Source organism: Aotus nancymaae, unplaced genomic scaffold, assembly GCF_030222135.1.
Source record: "Aotus nancymaae isolate 86718 unplaced genomic scaffold, 86718_ANA_hifiasm-v0.15.2.pri h1tg000007l, whole genome shotgun sequence".
Taxonomy (NCBI): domain Eukaryota; kingdom Metazoa; phylum Chordata; class Mammalia; order Primates; family Aotidae; genus Aotus; species Aotus nancymaae.
The window spans coordinates 326,603-346,509 of NW_026988418.1; positions in this window are offsets into that span (position 1 = coordinate 326,603).

Here is a 19,907-nt window from a genome sequence, read left to right on the forward strand (position 1 = left end):
TGGGGTTGTAACCAATGCCCCCAAAGTTTCCATGAATGGTTTTAGGAACTCTCCGTGGTGCTGGAGTAAGGTACCACGTCACTGTTATCTGAGAGTTTAAAATCAGCCCCCAAATTATGGTCTGCTCAGTTCTGCACTGAAAGGGAAGATGGCCAGCATCTTTCTCCTCTTTCTATTACAACTTTGATTTTCTCTGGGCAAATTGCTTCTTCTCCATCCTTACCGAGGTCCTTCCTCTTCCTCCTCCCTCTCTCTCTCTCTCTCTCTCTCTCGCTCTCTCATTCTCTCTCTCCCCTCCTCCTCTCTCCTCTCTTCACAGGCTCCTCTACCCTTCTTTGCAGTTTAATGCTTCCAATGCTACCTCTGACATGTCACTGGAAACCAGAGAAAAGTTTTCAAAGCACAAATCACACCACTCCTCTGCCTTAAAGCCTTCAATGTTTTACTATTGCTTCCCCTGAAAAGAATTAAACTCCTTAACTGCTTCACATGTGCTGCCATCCCAGCCTCATCCTACTGACCCTCTTTGCTGTTCTACTACTGCCCCTTGCTCCCTCTCTGGGGTGGACTTTTGCTCAAATGTTCTCCTCCCTCATTGTGAGGAATTCACCCCGCAGAGCTCAGCCCACCTAGCACAGCCTGCAGGAAGCTTTCTCTGGTCCCACCATCCAGGTTAGGTCCTCCTAGGATTGCTTTCTTAGAAGTGTTCTCCTTTCCTTCAAAGCACTGGCCTTGGTTTTAATTAGTCACTCATCTGTGTGGCTATTTGGCTAGTATCTGCCCCCACAATTTCATGATACAGAGAAAAGACCTTACCTGATTTTATTCAGAGTCATCACCAAGTGCTAACCACCACCTTGACCCTCATGGGCACTCAATACATATCACTGATGGAATGAATGAATGAATGAATGGTCGAGAAAAGGCTAATCACTGTGGGTTTGACAAAGCCAGTAGCCCCCAGCCTGGTCATCTCCACACTCCAATCATGCCATTTGATCAGACCAAACACAAGACTGGCTCCTAAGAGAAGAGATAAGAAACAGCCCCTCTTCTCAGCCCTACTTTGATTACTCAGAGCAGTGCCATGGAAGGTCAAGTGCACAGACCTGGATTCAAGTCTTGATGTCAGCTCCTCCTGAAAAATCCACACTCTATGAAATAAAACAGTAATTGCAGAAGACCTGTGCCAGTAACCCCAGAACTTTACAGACCAGCTCTCCTCCTGGTAGGTCTCAGCTTGCACGAGCCACCTTTAAAACCAAGGCCAGAGAAATGGGTAGACCAGGAAAATTCTAGGAGCCCATAAGAGATGGTGCTAAAAAGGGCCAGAACCTGGAAATCCAGACCCTTAGCTTCAAATCTGATATTCACTCCCCCAGAGCATGACCTGGGGTTGTCATCTCCCTGACTTGTTCCTGTCCCCAAGCCCTTCAGGAGCAAAGAGCTCAGTGCCTAAGCCCTTGGATATTTCCCCCTCCTCTGAGGGTGGCAGTGGCTGTCAGCTCACTCCTGGGTTCACGCCCACTCCCCCAGCACATGCCCCATCACCCCAGCTCTGGCTTTTGTTCTGGAGCAATCATGTTCTTAGATTCTGCTAGAAATTAAGATGCACTCTACTTGGTTAGTCAGCCCTGCATCACTAAACCAGGGGAAAGAACCTGCGTCTTGTCTTCCAACTCTCTCCTCCAAAGACCTTTTCAAAGGGAAAGGGAAAAACCACACAGCGACACCCCCTTGCAGCTCCAGGCGCTTTAATGAATTCCAGCCTTCAGGGAGAACGACGGCTGTGTTAACGGTGCTGGTGAAAAATGAGGGGAGGAACAGGGAAGCAAATTTCTTTTTATTGACTTTTAGTGAGCTATTTAATCCAAACAGCTCATTATCTGCAATATAAATATACTATATAATGGATTTTGCAATAAGAACAATTAGTTTTGCAATTAGCATGAGAATAAGCTCTCCCCAACTGCAGAGAAGGCGAGGCCTAGGCATTGGGGGTTGGGGAAAGCTGGGTTGGAGGAGGGATGGGAGGGAGAGAAGGAAGAAAGCAGCATTCCAGGTGGTGAGGGCAGAGCCCTGTCCCCCTCATCCACTCCACATCCCAGGATGGTCCTGGATCTGCAGGGATCTTGCCAGTAGACAAGACAGGAGAGTCACATTGGTTAAAACATAGGCTTGCAGCAGAGCTGGGCTCAAGGCTTAGCTCTGTCACTTACCAGCTGTGCAACCCTGGGCAAGTCACTAAAGCTCTCTGCAACTCAGCTTTCTCATTTGAAAAAATGGACATCACGGTAGTACTTCTTTATGGAGTTGTTATGAGGGATGACACAGGGTGATGCACCAGTCTTTGGCAGAGAGTGCATCCTTGATGAATGCTTCTGAGGGTGCTGAGCTGGGATTTCTTTACATCTCCTTGGCCAACCTCCAACTAGGAAGGAATCGTGTCTGTCTTGCTCACCACTGAATCCCTGGTGCCTGGTCCGGTACAGAGTGGGCACTTAATAAATATTTATTGAATAAATGCTGTTAAGCAAAGGAAACTCAATCGCTGCTTGGCCCAGTGCCTGGTACATAGTAGGCACTTCATAAATATTCCTTGAATAGATATTGCTAAGTAAACGAAAGTCAGCAGCCCTTCCCTCCTGTCACAGAGCAGCAGCCTTTTCTCAGGAAGCCTTGCAGATAAGCGTAGTGGCAAAATCAGTCTGCAAAACAAAGTGCTCTCTGCAGACCCCATATCCAGACACCATTTCACGAATTTCCAAGCCCAGCTCTCACTGCCTTCTGCCTTAGAGTCAGGGCATCCCACCAAATGTCCCTTTTTCTCTGTGGCCCAGTGCCTTCCTGAACGTAGCTGGGGTTCAGCCCTGTCCCTCCAGCTGCCCCCAGTCTCCTGCCCCTGCCCTGGACTGGAATGTTGGACACACTGGAGTTCATAGGCAATGGGAGAAGTGCTCGCATTGTATTTCAAAAGCAAAAGGAGAAGGCATTGGGATTTTCTGAATAATCCCCAAACACAGGTAAGCACAGTAGTGAAAGCACTGACACTTAGCCAGACACCTTGGGTTTGTATCCAGGAGCTCCATTTCCCAGCTACGTGACATTGGCAGAATCTTTGATCTTGTTTGACTCATCCATAAAATGGGAATCATAATAATGCTCCTTATCACCTGGAGTTTGGGGAGAATTAGATGAGAAATCTATGGGAAGCACTAGTGTTTGTCCTGCAGTAAGGTGTCATCAAACGTTAATTACCATTGCGGTCACCATCTTCCACGGTGGATTATCAAGATCACACATAGACCACATTTCTGGGACAACTCCACTGCTTCCTGTCCTCTCTCCAGCAAGCATTGCTAAAGGTGTTTTACCTTGGTCTCAACCAGGTAGCAGGTTCACTTTCAGATCCTTCACACACACAATGGCATCTAAGCCTCATGCCTCTGTGAGTTGGTTTAGGAATTGTGCACGTGAGGAAGTCAAGCCTCAAGGGGGTTCAGGGCTTGTTCAAGGTCATGCTGCTGGCCACTGGTGGAGCCTGGACTCAGCTCCAAATCACTCTAAGTTCCACCCTCTTCTCCAGGAGCTAAATGTGATTCTGAGGAAATGAACAAAAGCAGGAAAGAAGGGAGTCCTTTTACGCTCACACTTAGTCCCCAGATGCTTTGTCTCGGGCCCTGCTGAGTTGTTGCTACAGTGGCAGGAGCAGGACTTAGTGGAGGAAAGAGGACAGGCCGTTAACTTGGAGTTCCAGGATCCCCCCAAGTCAACCCCTGGGACACACGGTCTAGCAATGTCCAAAGACGGACTCCTGTGCTCACCATGGAGCTCCTGATCTTGGGCTGAGGCTGCAGTGGCCTTCAGCCTCCCACAGTGGCCAGCTGCAGAGGGATACTCAAACATGTGGCACACACACAAATAAACAGGCAGAAAGTGAAGCTTCCCCGTACAAGAACACACCAACAAGGAAGGTTCAGCTACAGAAGGAACTGCTGAAGAAGGAAGGTGGCGAGAGGTCCCCCATCCAAAAGCAGAATGGATTCCCTCTGGATGCAATGGCCAAGAACGTTGGCTCCAAGGATGCACAGCCCCAGGCCAAGCCACAGTTCCGTTATTTGTCTGTTCCATGATTTTGCACTAGTCTCTTGTTCTTTCTGGGCCTCAGTTTCCTCATCTGTAAAGTGGGTATAGTAATTACTTCCCAAGACTGGGGCAAGATAAGGCCTGGGAAATGCGAATACTCTATTGGCACCTATCCAATGGCAGCGCTCACTGTCACTATCACTTGGAAAGACAGGGGCCATGGGTGGCATCCTTCCCCCTCCCAGTCTCAGCTTCCCACCTGTGTGAGACATTGGGCCTGGTGGTACCCAGTGCCAGGGCCCTTCCTCCTCCCACTGTCCTTGCCCTGGCTCCCCCTCGCAGCAGCCTCCCCGGAGCCATCTGCGTGATGTCCAGCTGGGCTCTGTGGCCCTTTCTCGGGAGAGCAGAACAGAGTGCTGTTAGTCACGGTGTGGAGAGGTGCAATCCATCCGAGGAGGCCAGTGGGACGAGGAGAGGTCATCTCCATTACAAACTGGCTGTGATTAAGCCATTACTTACCGTAATGGGATCCTTTCAGTCGGAGGTGATGCCTGCCACAGCCGATAAGCCGCGACGGCCACCGCGGCCCGGCAGGCTGCAATAACACAGGCTCTCCCCTCTGTGACAGGTTCAAGCTCTCACGCTCATCGAAAAGTCCATTTTCCAGCACAACTGGGTACACTTCCCCGTGACAAATGCCTGTTCGCCTTTAATCTGTTACAAGCCGAAGAAGCCCAAAGGAAGCACTCCATCACAGGAAGAATGTTTTTATAAGCGTGCTCTTTGAGGGGACGCGGGATGACTGCACATTTACGGGGGTGGGGGGTGGGGCACACGCAGGTCCAGAACTGCCGCCGCGAGGAGGGGTGTGCCCACGGTGTGTGAGTTCAGGGTGAGTGTGGGTGTTCACACAGGCGCGTGGGGGTGTATCTTCATGTACCTGTCCTTGGGAAGGGTGTGGGGGTGTCCGGGAGGGTGTGGGGGTGTCCACGTGTGCTCATATGTGTGAGAGTGCACATGTGTGTCTGTGAGCAAGGGTGGTGGGGTGTTAATATCTGTGATGTGTGAGGAGACAAGTTTGGGGTGGTGGGGTTCAGATACATGTTCAGAATCCTGGTGCTTCTGCAAGCATATAAGAGTAGAGGTGTGTGAGTGTGTGTGTGCTTGGATAAGGGCCTAGGTGTGTGTCTCTGGGTGTGTGTGTGTGTGTCTGTGTGTGTGTGTGTCCCTAGCTGAGGGTCTGAGTGAGTGTGGGTGTGCCTGAGTGAGTGTGGGTGTGCCTGCCTGTTGGGGATGTGCATGTGTATCTGTCTGGGTGAGGACATGGGTGGGTGTGTGTCTAGATGTGTGATGTGTGTCCCTGAGTGAGAGCCTGGGTGTGTGTGAGTCTCTGGATGTGTGTGTGTGTCTCTGGTGAGGTCCTGGGTGTGTGTGTGTGTGCATGTGTGTGTGCACCTGGGTGAGGGCATGAGTGTGTGTATTTGTGTCCCTGGGCAAGGTCCTGGGTGTGTGTGTGTGTCTCTGGGTGAGGGCCTGGGTATGTGTATGTGTGTGTATACGTGTGTGTGTGCCTCTAGGTGAGGTCCTGGGTGTGTGTGTGTGTGTGCACCTGGGTGAGAGCATGGGTGTGTGTGTATGTATGCCCCTGGGTAAGGTCTTGGGTGTGTGTGTGTCCCTGAGTGAGGGCCTGGGTGTGTGTATATGTGTGTATGTGCCCCTAGGTGAGGGCCTGGGTGTATAAGGCATGTCTGGGGAAGATCTGGGCGTACATTCCTGTGTGCATGATAAAGAGTGTGCGTGTGCCGCATGTATGTGATCATTCACATCTACCTGAAGAGCGACAGAGTGGGTCTAACTGACAAAACCAGCTTCCCCAGGCTTCACCAGTGATTATTTTCATGCAGTCCCCAAGACCCCTGAAAATGTACGTGTGGTCCTAAGCACAGGCCCATAGGTCCTCATAGTTCATGCCAAGGTTGTCCCAATACACAGAAGGTTTCCAGGAGGCTGGAGATGCACCCTCAGCTGGGGACTAGGAATGGGGAAGGGGGCATCAGTGGCCAGAGATCCCCTCCCTCTGGTCTAGATTCTGGGTGCAGAGTCAGGGCTCTAGAGGATCTCAAGATCCCCCTCTGAGAAAGGGCACTCAGTTCCGGGTTGACACTAAAGCCTACAAGAGCCATGTCCATCTGAAGATGGCCATGGAGTGGGAGGAGCAGGGCAACCCTGGGGCAGCCCAGAGAGGTGCTGGCAGCACTCAAGCCGCCCGACCAGCCTAAAGTCTGCCAGGGCCAGAAAAGTCAGACGGAGAGAGCCAGGATGCGGGAGAAGGGTGGCTGCCTTGTGCCAGGAATTACTAAAAGGGATGCTGCAGCCTGGGGCTCTGCAGTTTTCTGGTCTGAGGAACATGCCCCTGGTGCTGGAGGGAGATGGAAAGAAACATGCAGCCAGTACCCGGCATGTGCCCCACCCTGTGGCAAGTGCTTTACACACCGGGTCTCATGTCATGATAATCGGTATTGATCCCACCGTGCACTCACCATCAGCAGGCATGGGCACTGTAGCAAGGGGTCTGCACGCAGAATCCCCCTGGATTTTTCTTTAGAATCTTTACCGAGGACCCATTCTGTGCCCACCAAGCACTTTGAGTATGTTTTCTTTATTATGATTACCAGCATGATTATTATAAATAGCTATCACTAGATGTTGGTGGGAATGCAAATTAGTACAGCCACTATGCAGAACAGTACGGAGGTTCCTCAAAAAAACTAAAAATAGAACCACCATATGATCAGCAATCCCACCACTGGGTGTAGATCCAAAAGAAAGGAAACTAATACATCAGAGGGATAATCTGCACTCCCCTGTTTACTGCAGCACTTTTCACAGTAGCTGAGATATGGAATCAACCTAAGTGCCCATCGAGAGATGAATGGGTAAAGAGAATGTGGAACATACACACTATGGAATATTATTCAGCCATAAAAAAGAATAAAATCCTGTCATTTGCAGCAACATGGATGTAACTGGAGGCCATGATGTTCATTGAAATCAACCAGGCACAGAAAGACAAATATCACGTGCTCTCACTCATAGGTAGGAGCTTAAAAAGTGGATCTCATTAAGATCTCACTCATAGGCGGCTGTCAAACAATGAGAACACATGGACACAGGGAGGGGAGCATCACACACTGGGGTCTGTCGGGGGGAAACAGGGGAGGTACAGCGGGGGGTGGGGAGTTGGGGAGAGATAGCATGGGGAGAAATGCTAGATATGGGTGATGGGGAGGAAGGCAGCAAATCACACTGCCATGTGTGTACCTATGCAACAATCTTGCATGTTCTTCACATGTGCCCCAAAACCTAAAATGCAATTAAAAAAAAAAAAGATAAAGAGTAGATTAGTGGTTACCTGAGGTCAGGAAGGGGAGAAGTGACGGGTATGAAATAAATGAATAAATCGCTACTGCAAATTGATCCCTTATTCTGTGCAAAGTATGTGCATGTGACTCACATACAAGATCTCATTTATAGATAGTGATAGTGAGAGTCAATGGCTTACTGAGCCCCTAATACCCCTAATATAAGCATCATGTCTGTAACAACATCAAGTCCTCCCTGAGGAAGGTGAGGGTCAGGGCCGGGCAGCCAAGTGCCTTGGGTCCCACCAACCAGCAGAGGATCCAGCATTAGAACTGTGGCCTGCCTTCCAGAAGGCTCCTCGAGGGAAGGTTCTAGCAAGAATATCTCCTTTGCCTGCCTCTCACCCTGGAGCCTCATGCCAGCTGAGCAGATGGCAAAGCCAGGGTGCACTTACTTGCAGACTGATGGAGACTGTTAAATTCATTCAACAGTCAGGTCCATGGGTGGAAACCGCCCAAGTCCCCCGCTTACCAGAAAAAAGTAGTAAGTGCTAAGGAAAACCTCCTGATCTCGGTATTCATATCAGAAAACATCCTGCATCCTGCAAAATAAAAACAGTAGCGTCTGTAGTGTTTCACCTTCCTGCGTATTATGGCGCCCAAGGTCGTACATTGGGGAACATCAGAGCCAGGATTCAGCGCGACTCTCCTCCCCACCCATGCTCCTAGAGATCCAGGACTGAGGAGAACATGACTTGTTTTTCTCTGTTCCAAAGAGGATATTCTGGAAATATACGATTGTGTCTGCTGTTGAATGTGTAGTCTATTTTTTAAAAATGAATGTGCAAAAGGAGTGGCCAGGGTGAGGCCCCGAAGGAGAGGATGGAAGGGAGACACAGACAGGAGTGGGGACCTGCGACCTTGAGGTCTTGGGGGCTGTGCCCTGGGGTTGGTGGATTTGAGAGCAACAGAAGACGGGAGTTTCCCTGGCAGCAATTATTCTATTGGGAAGAGGAGCAGGAGACAGAGGAATGGAACACAGACTTTTTGAACATCAGCTGCAGGCCAGGCACAGTTCCAGGCCCTGATCCCATTTAATCACCCCAACCACAAAGCAGACAGAATATGTCCATCCCACAAATGATGATGTTGAAACTCAAAGAGTTTAAGTACGTTGCTCAAGATCACACAGCTCATCAGCAGGAGACAGAATACAAAATCCGATCAGGAGAGTTTCGTCCCCTACACATTAAACTTTGCGCACCTGACTTCCAAGCCTTCCTGCTGTAATTGTGGACCCTGAGCCTCCTCAGCCCTGGAGTCCTCAGCCTTCAGCTCCCCTGTGAGCACTTCTCATCCTCCTGAGGCACCAAATATGGAACTTGGAATCTCGTTGCCCTGAGAGCTGGGGCCCTCCATTCTGTGCTCCAATTTTCCTTCCCAAAACTCTGGCCTGAGAGCCTCTCTCTGGTCTTTGAAGGAGCTGTCCACTCTCCACAGACCCTCCCGAAGCCTCTCCTTTGCTGGCCTGGGCACCCACTACTGCCACGGCACACGCTCCAGATAGAAGGAAGCAGGGCAGCTGCTCTGGTCCCTCCTCTCATCCCCAGTGGATTTCTGCTCTGTCCTGCACATTCTATGGAGGAAAAGGGTCCAACCTTGACCATCTGGGACACCATTCTAGCAAGTGGCCTCTTCTGATCATGGCCCTTTCTGAGTTGGACCCTCCCCAGTGGACATTTAGCTCATTTCCGAAACTAAATGGCCAGTGCCTGGCCTGGTCAACGGTCAAGTTACCCTCCTGTTCATCCTTCAGATCCCAGACCAAACACCACTTCCTCAGGGAAGGCCTCCCTGACCCACCTGCGGACCCTCATTGCACTGTACATTTCTCCCTCAGATAACTCTACACAATTCCCAACCAAATCATAAATAATGTCATTCAGTGTTTGGTATTTGCCTCCCCTACTGGGTTGTGCACGCCATGAAGGTGAAGATTCTGTGCATCTTGTTCGCCTCTGAATACCGGGCAGTCTGCACACGATAGGAATGCAATAAATATTTATTGAATGAATAATGAATGAATGCTCCAGACAGAGCTGGGGCTCCCTCCACTGGGCTCCCACAGTGCTCTGGACACAACTTCCTTACCACTCTATAGTACCGTGCCATAAGCCTCTATTTCAGAGTCTCCAATTCACAGCACGAGAGCCAAACTGGGCCCAGAATTTTAAAGTAAGAGATGTTTTATATATATATATATTTGAATCTATACATTTAATTTGTCTTGAAGAACAGAAAGATGTGGCAGTGTTAGGCCACATTTGCACCTTGCAACAATGAGGTGGAACTGAGAGGCAGCTGCCACCCTCTAGGTGGGACCCCATGTCTCCAGGTTACCCTGCCCCAACTCCCTGTTCTTCTTACCCAGACCCAATTCCCCATCTCCACTACCACCCTGGCCATGGGAGGCACTTGGGTTTGTGACCCTCTCTCTGTCTCCATAACCGTTTCCCTTCCCTCCCCAGGCTGAGCAACCCCTGCGTGGGGCCCCACTCGGAGCAGATGCACCTCAAGGTTGAACGAGTGAACAAAAGCCAGAGCAAAAGGAAGCTACAGGGAGCGGCGGCACCAAGTGGAGTGAACCTGAGTGTTGAGAGAACAGAAATCCTTCCCTAAGGAACGGGAGCACCGGATTAGACGCTCTTTAGGGATTAGTCAAGAAAAGATAATTGAGTGTACCAAACACTTTGTATTTTGCCTCATTAGCTGCTGTGACACTTGGCATGCTTAAAGTTGAGGGTGGTAAGTAGGTTAATCTCATTGAACTGGTTTAATAAGTAGAAATCCATTTTTAAACATCTCCCAAGGATGGAAATCCTCTGCTATGGCCTGGCTCCCAAAAGTGATCTGGGACTCTACTGCCACCTGGTGACAATGAGTGCATATTGCAGGAAGAGTGTACTAAAAGGAAAACCAATGGTCAAGAACCTGGACCCTCCTCTGCCAGAAACAACCCTGAAGAGGGGGCAGGGCACGGTGGTTCATGCCTGTAATCCCAGCACTCTGGGAGGCTGAGGCGGGCAGATCACAAGTTCAGGAGTTTGAGACCAGCCTGGTCAACATGGTAAAACCTCGTCTGTACTAAAAATACAAAAATTAGCTGGGTGTGGTGGTGGGCACCTGTAATTCCAGTTACTCAGGAGGCTGAAGCAGGAGAATCATTTGAAACCGGGAGCTGGAGGTTGCAGTGAGCCAAGATCGCACCATTGCACTCCAGGCTGAGCGACAGAGCAAGACTCTGTCTCAAAAAAAGTTGGGGGGTGGAGAATTACTGTTTTAAAAGAGGAATTAAATTTAGTGCAACTCAAAATACAATTACCTAGTATTTGAGGTATCTGAGCTTGGAGTTTCCAACCCTCTGAGAGCTTCTGACGATAATCACAACAAAAATACATAATTTACTCCAATGCAAAGTAGAATGAGTTCCAGGTCCGGAACTGCCAAACCCTTCTGCCTGTGGGTGCTTCTTCTCAGCTTGAACTAACATCCTAGAGCTGGAAAATAGAGACCAGACACCAAGTAAAGTGTTTCTTATACATTTTTCTTTTCTCCAGTAAACCTTCACAACAATCTTCTAAAGTCCTATTATTATCCCATTCTACAGGATGAGGAAACAGAGGATCAAAGATTGACATCAAGTGCCCATGGTCAACAGCTACCATGAGCAGCAGAGAAATGACTCAGGTCTGTCTTAGGTCTGGCTGACTCCAGACCCTTCACTGTGTCTCTACAGTTTCCTATCTGCTCTAGACCCAACATAACTCTTTGAAATTCCAGAGCTAACCCAAAACCCGCATCTCCCCTACCTGTAATTCCTAGAAGAACCAAATAGCACAAAGAAGAATGTTAGCACTTCCTACCTCATACCATGGCTGTCTCCCTGTCCTTTCTGTCCCCTACTCCTCTGCCTCTGTTCTACAAGACCCTCTGGAGGCTCTTCTGGTCCCTGCCTGCCCCAGGGGAGGCTAACTGCCTGTCCTCAGCCTGGAGCCCAGGACCTTGATCATCTCCATGCCAAGTTCATATCCCATTTGGTGGCATGGAGCCTGGTTTGCTGATTGGCAAGTTCACAGTATGGGTCTCTGCTACCCAGAGAGAAATACAGAACTATAATTGTCCCCAGATTGGCTTGTGTTCTTTGTAGAAAGAGACAATACACAGCTTTTGTGTTCAAAAGAAAAAATTACTGAAACAAAAAATTTCCAGTTCACACTCTTTTGAATTGAGAGAAATAAGTAAACACTATTTCCCAAATCTATGTTCACTGGGAAGCCTCCTTTTATTATATTTATGCAAAAACATGAGCCAAATCTCATCCTACGCCGATATAAGACACATTCGATAATAAAATGCAAACGCTGTTTGCAAAGAATTATAGAGGATCAAGTTCTGGTCTATTGTGAGGAGTAGTTTTAAAATTAAGACTTTTAAGCTTCATGTATCCCAATTTTATTTTGCAATAATCCATGCCTTTAACTTACCCTGTTTATATTTTCTCCGAATAATGTAGCCAAAAATTCACTGAACATTGATTGTGAAAAGGGTAACTCATTATCTGCTTTCGTCCAGAAATAACAGAGAAAGAAAGAAAGGTGTTTGCTTGTGTTCCCACAATTCTTTGGGAAATATTTGCTTTCAGACATTTTGTAATATTGTGACGTGTGCATATTTCTGCATGGAAGCTTTGTAATTTTTTAAAAGATACCAAAAGGAGCAGAAAGGAGAGGAGACTAAAGGTTTGCACCTGTGCCCAGGTCACAGCGAAGCCTAATCTGCATACCCACCTGAGGAATTCTGGGGGGGTTGCCGTAACTCTCCAGGGAGCATTGACAGGAAGGGTCTCCAAGCAAGGAGGACTATGGGAGTTGCTAGAGGGACCTTGCATACTGAGCCCCATGGCCATGAAAGGAATAGAGAGAAACCATCCCTTGTGCTAAAAAGGACGCTCTGGGGAGGAGCAGGGAGAAGGAAAGCTTACAGGAAAGCCACTGTAAGCCAAAAATATCAGTAAGTATCTGACTCACTGTAACAGTAGTAGGCCAATGGCTTCCTTGAATGGTATAAAGGACAGGCCAGGGGCCCCCAGTGCCTGCTGACCAGTGTCCTGGGCTCCAACCCACCCTTGTTTCTGAATCTCCCCCTTTGCTTTGGAGAGAACCTGGCCCATTTGGGATTTGCATTCGCTGCCTGACCACCACCCCACCCCATTTCTATTCCCGCCTCTCCCCTTGCCCTCCCTTTCTCATCTTCCCTCCATCCGTCTTGCTCACTGATGGATGTGTTTCCGTTGCTGCCAACATTCACATTAAAACTCTCTGACCTTTATGTCACTTTTCTTCTGTTCTTTCCAGAGAACTTTTACTTACATGAATGCTTCTTCAACTGAATACACACAAGCCTTGGCGCCTCCCACCCGTGGGCCAGGGAGGACACAGAGCCACATGACAAACACAGCCCATCTTGCTGGTATAGAAATGACCCAATGGTAAGTAACTTAAAACACCATCTTCATGTTAAAAGAAACAACATGGACACATTATGGAGCAGAATGCAAAATGCACATGAATTTTTAAGCTATAGTAAGACTTCAAATAAATTCTGAGCTTGTGGCGATCTGCTTTAAGCTACACCCTCAAACCCCCAGGATACCAGCTTATACTCTCTTTTGCCATTAGGTTTTGTTTTAGTGGAAAAGTTGGAGAAGCTCTCCAGTTTTATCACATAAAATTCTCAAAATAGGCTGGGCGTGGTGGCTCACACCTGTAATCCCAGCACTTTGGTAGGCCAAGGCAGGTGGATCACCTGAGGTCAGGAGTTCAAGCCAACATAGCGAAACCCCATCTCTACTAAAACACAAAAATTAGCCGGGCATGGGGGGCACCTGTGGTCCCAGCTACTCAGGAAGCTGAGGCAGGAGAATCACTTGAACCTGGGAGGCAGAGGCTACAGTGAACGGAGATCGCGCCATTGCACTCTAGCCTGGGTGACAGAGTGAGACTCTGTCTCAGAAATAAAAGAAAAAAGAAAGATAAAGAAAGAACTGCACCGGGCAAGAGAAGGTAGGCTGGCCCCGGGGACCCTTCCTGCCCTTGCAGCAATGCATCTGACTGGCGGATAGGAGGGCCGCCCATGCACCGCCACCCCTTTTTCTGGCTCTTGGTATGTCAGACTTAGATGGCTGCCCAGAGTCATCTGCCACTTCCTGTCTTTCCAAGACCCAAGGATTGAGTGGGAAAAGCGTCCATGAGAAATCTCCAAGGCCCACGCCCTCCTCAGCACCCCCTCCCAGGTGCCATTCCTCAGCCACCCAACCCCCAAGTCCCACAGCTGAGCATTCATTCAACAATGATTTCATGAGCATCTACTCTGGCCCAGACATTGGCTGGGGCATGGAGGATAGCAGGGTGAGCAAAAGCAGCCACAGTTCCCGTACTCACAGACTCAGAGTCTAGAGGACAGACAATAAACAAATACAGTGGGATGACGGGCAGTGATAGTACACTCTCAGGGTAAACGAGGGGAAGGGGAGGGGAGGGGAGGGGAGAGATGGTTTAGATAAGATGGTTAGGGGAAGCCTCACTAATAAGAAATAGGAAAATATGTCTTATTTATAAATAACGCTAATGTTATAACTTTATAAATAATATTTAATATTATACATGATATTTATTAAGAAATAAAGAAGCTGCCTGTAGGATTATCTGAGTGAACGGTATTCCTGGAAGAGGGACCAGCGCATTCAAAGGCCATGAGAATGGAACAGGCTGAGGACTTTGGCTTTTATTCTCAGTGTGAGAGGTAGATTGCTCTTTCCAGCAGACAGAATAGATGTCAATTGCCGTATGAAATTCAAACATGATAATCCAGAGTGCAAAGGAGTCCAGAGTGTCCAAGGTCGCTGACCACCCCAAAGTCCCTTCCAACTCTATTGAGATAGGAAAAAAAAAAAAAAAACAATAGATTGCACAGTAGCCCAAAGGATGTTAAAAGCTCTATTTTTATTATTAGAAAGAAAAAAACAAAAAGCCTGAATGAATGAACACTGCCCCCTCCTCACACTGAACAGTTGTATTTAATGTACAGATCACAGAGCCAGGTAACTCATACATGGTTAGTAGCAAATGGAGAAATCAAAGCAAAGTAAGTTAAAAAGAGACACAGGAAAGAGGAGAATGTTCCCCCCAAATCAGCCTTTTTAAACTGCTGCAGGGCACCCTGGAGGGTCCCCTGAAATGCCAGGCACATGCTTGCCAGGATTTCTGATGCAGGTGTGGTCCCACCAGGGGCATCCATGGGTTCGCCTCTGCCTCCTGGGAGCTTAAATTATCACAACTCAGAGATGGGCCACTCATGAAGTGCTTACCATGAGCTGGGCGTCACACTACATACCTCATCTGCGTTATCTTAATTCCCAAAAAATTCTGGGAAGTAGGGATTATTTTCCCCACTTTAAAGATAAGAATACTGAGTCCCAGGGAATTTAAGAAGCTTGCCTGGGCCAGGCACAGTGGCTCACACCTGTAATCCCAGCACTTTGGGAGGCTGAGGCGGGCGGATCACGAGGTCAAGAGATCGAGACCAGCCTGGCCAACACAGTGAAACCCTATCTCTACTAAAAATACAAAAAAATTAGCCGGGCATGGTGGCACACGCCTGTGGTCCCAGCTACTCAGGAGGCTGAGGTGGAAGAATCGCTTGAACCTCAGAGGCGGAGGTTGCAGTGAGCCAAGATTGCGCCACTGCACTCAAGCCTGGTGACAGAGCGAGACTCTGTCTCAAAAAATAAAAAAAATAAATAAATATACAAATATACATATATTTATATATACAGGTTTTTATATATTTATATATAAACATATTTATAAATACATAAATATATATTTGTATATATATTTATAAATATACAAATATATTTATATTTATATATTTTATATATATTATATATATTTTATATATATAATATATATTTATATATATATTTATAAATATACAAATATATTTATATACTTATAAATATGTAAAAATATAAATATATAAAATATATATATATATAAAGAAGCTTGTCTGAAGATATGCAGTTTAAGGTAACTCAAAACCTGGCCATTTCAGAAGACTTTGTAAGATCTTGGTTAAAAGCGAAAAGATCAGCCCTGAAATGGGAGATTGGGAATGTGGAGGCCAAGCTTTGAAGAGAGGAAGTGAGAAGAGAAGCAAAACATTCCCTGAGCACTTACTATGGGCTGGGTGCGAAACACGGCACCTTTCTACCGGGTCCTGTTCAGTCCTCACAGTTATGCTGTAAGACGAGGACTACTCGTTTTACCGGAAGGGTGAGGACACTGAAGCTCAGAGGGGAGGTAGTGATGCACTTGCCCAAGGTTGCCAGCTGGTAAGCATCAGAGCCCAGATCTGAGCCAGGTGCATCCGGTTCCAGAACCCATGGCTACGGCTGCAGCTGGTCACAGTACCAGCCTGTGAGCTGGAACCGGCCTGTCCCAGGAATCCCAGTGTCTGGGATGTGACCCCAGCTTTTCCAGTGACTTGCTATGTGACTTTGGGCCCATTACTTCCCTCTCTGGGTCTCAGTTTCCTCATCCATAAAATGAAGGGGTGAACTCCAATGGCCCCTTGATAGTGAGCCTCTGAGTCTATGAGGGTCCAAAAAGAAAACACACCTTTTCCTTTTGCTTCGCTGCACTTCTGAAAGCAAGGCAGGTCACCAGCAGCTCTACTGGAGCCACCAACAAAAATTCAGCCAGGGTTGTTGCTCTTGTCACATTGCTCAAACCAGCTGGGTCTGGTCCAGAAATACAGCCTCCATGTGTGCAGCTGTTTCTGCTGGAGGAGTTGGAGAATATAGGTAGGCTTCATGAAGCTGGGCTTGAGTAGATTAGCCAAGGCACCCACTCCAGGAAATAAACCATGCCAGTTCTTTGTACATAGATTTTTTTTTTTTTTTTGAGATGGAGTCTTGCTCTGTCACCCAGGATGGAGTACAGTGACGTGATCTCAGTTCACTGTAACCTCTGCCTCCTGGGTTCAAGAAATTCTCCTGCCTCAGCCTCCCGAGCAGCTGGGACTACAGGTGCACACCACCACACCCAGCTAATTTTTTGTATTTTTAGTAGAGATGGGATTTCACCATATTGGCTAGGCTGGTCTCAAACTCCTGACCTTGTGATCCACCCGCCTTGGCCTCCCAAAATAATGGGATTACAGGCATGAGCCACTGTGCCCAGCCACAAAATAATTTTTTTAAAAAAAGCAAAACACAAACCAAGACTGGCCATTTGCTGACTCCTACCACCCCAGGTAGAGCATGAGAGAGAACAGCAAAATCCCTGCTGCCCTGTCACTGGAACACCAATCAGCAATCTCTCAGTTCAAGGAGCCTCCCATACTAGAAAATCAAAAATCTGTCCTGCCTGGATCCCTCCATCCCTCTCTCTGCCTCCAACATCGGCTCAGTCACCGAAACCAGTCCACTCTATCTCACTATGTCCTCATATATTGGCCCTATTTTCTCTACCCTCAAGGCATGTGCCTGGGTTCCAATCCTTCACTCTCTCCCTAGAGCCATGCGGACCCATGAGCCTGGTCCACCGGCCCCAGGCTCCTCCCTTCAACCATCTTCCATGTGAGTGGCAAGAGGGATCGCATCTTTTGCATGCTCCAAATCCTTCAAAGTCTCCCTAAGGCCAACAGAATAAATCCCTTAGCATGACATTTAAAGCCCTCCTAGACTTGGTCCTAATCAGCCCAAATTGATTAACTGCCATCCACCACTCTCCTCCTCACCCTCACCCACATGTCTGTCATGAGTTCTGCTTTTCCATCTAACTGCCAATCTAGGCTGGTCTTCTAGTCTGGAATTTCCAGCCCTCTCCACTCCACACCTTCCTTCAAATGCTCTCCTCCCTAAAACCCCAGGGAGGTCACAATTCATCCCTTCTCTCCATTCCCATGCGGCACTTTGCACAGACCGTGATTTATTCGATTCCATATCTCTGGCGCCTGGCGCCGAGCCTGGATGGATGTAGATGCATATTTGATGGATGAAGCGAAGTTTGGCATCTCATTCCCTCATGGCCCAGGAATTTTTTTCATCTAGAATGTCAAGTTGCCCAAGAAAGCCCGGGCATCGCCCCAGCTCTGCTGCCCACTCAAGTAACGCCTCCCAATGTCCCCCTCGCCTACGCCCAGTCATCCTGCCAGCTGGGTGCTTGGAATACTCTCTCATTATCCCACTCCCCTGCTCAGTGAAGACATTGAGCCTCTCCCTCCTCTCTTTGTCCATCTCGAACCCTGGAGACCCCTATCCAGGGACAGTTCAGAGAGGAGGAGGATGAAACGTGTGGGGCTGGAGGACATGAGTAGTTTCCATACCAAGCTCCTTGAAACACATACATCTGTATTTTAGATCCAATAAGATCTAAATAAACAACGATGCATCCAAAAATGGAAGCCCGTACACCATGGAATGACAAGGTATATCGACAGATACTGCTGGGACAATCACAGTCTGTTGCAAAGTGAGAAGTTAGGATGGAATCCAGTTTGTATGATCTGACACCATTCTGGCAAACAGGGAAAGTCTGAATGACTGCACACTCAAATGCCATGGGGCCTATTTCTGGATGGTGGGGAGTATAGATTATTTTTACATCTGTCTTTCAACTATTATACTGTCTGGGGTTTTTCTTACAAAGAGCATGAACTTTTATGTTCAGAAAAACAATATTTCCATATTGAAAGAAGAGAAGGAGGAAGAAGAGAGCAGAGAGGAGAACAGAAGGAGAAAGAAAAGCTAAATCAGAAACATGAAGATGAAGATAACAAGATGCTCTGAGCTGCTCCTCCAACCTGGAATCTGTAAGCCCTTATCCATGCCTACTGCCCCAGAGAGACCCCTGACTGTGATTCCAGGACTCACCTCAGACTCTGCTCTCCTGCCTGCGGCTCACTCCCCTAGGACCCCAGCTTCCTTCTGGTGTCTAAGGCTCAGTTAAACCTCTGGATCACAATCCCACCCTGCCTCTGGCTGAAGGGTAGAGTAACCATCAAGGCTCTTGGCTCAGACCAACCTCTTTCACTCATCTTTCTTTGAACAAAACACCAAGGCAAGAACCCAATCCCTTACTCCTGGTCCCTGTAAGGGGAGACTCACGCAGAAACACTACACCAATGGCCAGCTTGGTGCCATCTGCAAACAGATTTCTTTAAGGCAACTGATGAGAACCCACCATGGAGGGTTTGAATTGGTTAAAGCCTCTGTGTGAATCTATAGAGCACTGGGCTTCCATACAGCAAGGCGACATGACCAGTGCAGATCCTGACCCGCTTGCTGGTAGCAGCATCACCTTGGCCTCATTACTTAACTTCCTTGCACCTCTCTTTCCTCACCTATGAAGTGGGAGTGCTGATCATTGTAATACAAATGTTGCAGGACTATCAAGAAGACCAAACCAGGTCACCAACGTAAAATACTGAGCACAGTGCCTGGCACGCAGTGGGCGCTCGAGAAATAAGAACTTTTTCATTGCTGGCAGAATTGTTCTGATCGTGCAGCGGCAGGTCACAGACACAGCCAGGGCCATCAGCAGTCCCACTAACAACAGGAGCCCAGTGTGTCCTCAGCGGTTACCATTAGGAGGCTGGCAACGCCTGAGGGATTCTGATGACGGGAAAATCGATTGGGGTTCATGTACAGGGGAAAGAGCTGTATTTGTCAGGGGAGGATTTTTGCACAAGAGAAATGTGAAGGGCGTCTTTCAGCTCATCCTCTTTCCTCCTCGTGAACATCTAGTCTTATTAAGGATATAACAAAGAGGGTGGTTCTCACCTTCATCAGGGCTGGCTAGGGAGAGAAGATGCCAAGGCAAAAGAGAAGAAGGAGGAAGTCATCTGTCTGTTGGGGCCAAGACCGCAGGACACCCCTAAGGAGCTCCAAGGACAGAAACCCATGCATGTGCATGTGAAAATCAGCAAGAGTGCTCCAGCCTGTGCTCAGCTGCAGGAGGCCCACGTCAGCCCCAGACGACAGGGTTTCCAAGCTCTCCACCATCTTTTGGTTCCAGACTCCTTTTCTCCCTCATGTCCCAGCTCATGGCTCTTAACTCATAGTCACACTCATGTTTTCAGCCCACATTGGACAGTCCCATCCATGGGTCAGGACCCGATTCTTCATCCAGTCTACAAGTCTGCGCAGTTGACTGCTGTGTGCTGGGAGAGATAGAGGTGAAACCGATGTAGACCCTGAGGGGAGTCAGAGATCGGGATGCACACGTCCTCTAGGCAGTGAGATGTGGCACGTGCACAAATAAACCTAAGTCATATCAATCCGTCATGTCATTCTTCTGCTGAACAACCTTCAGGGGCTCCCTACAACCTGTGTGA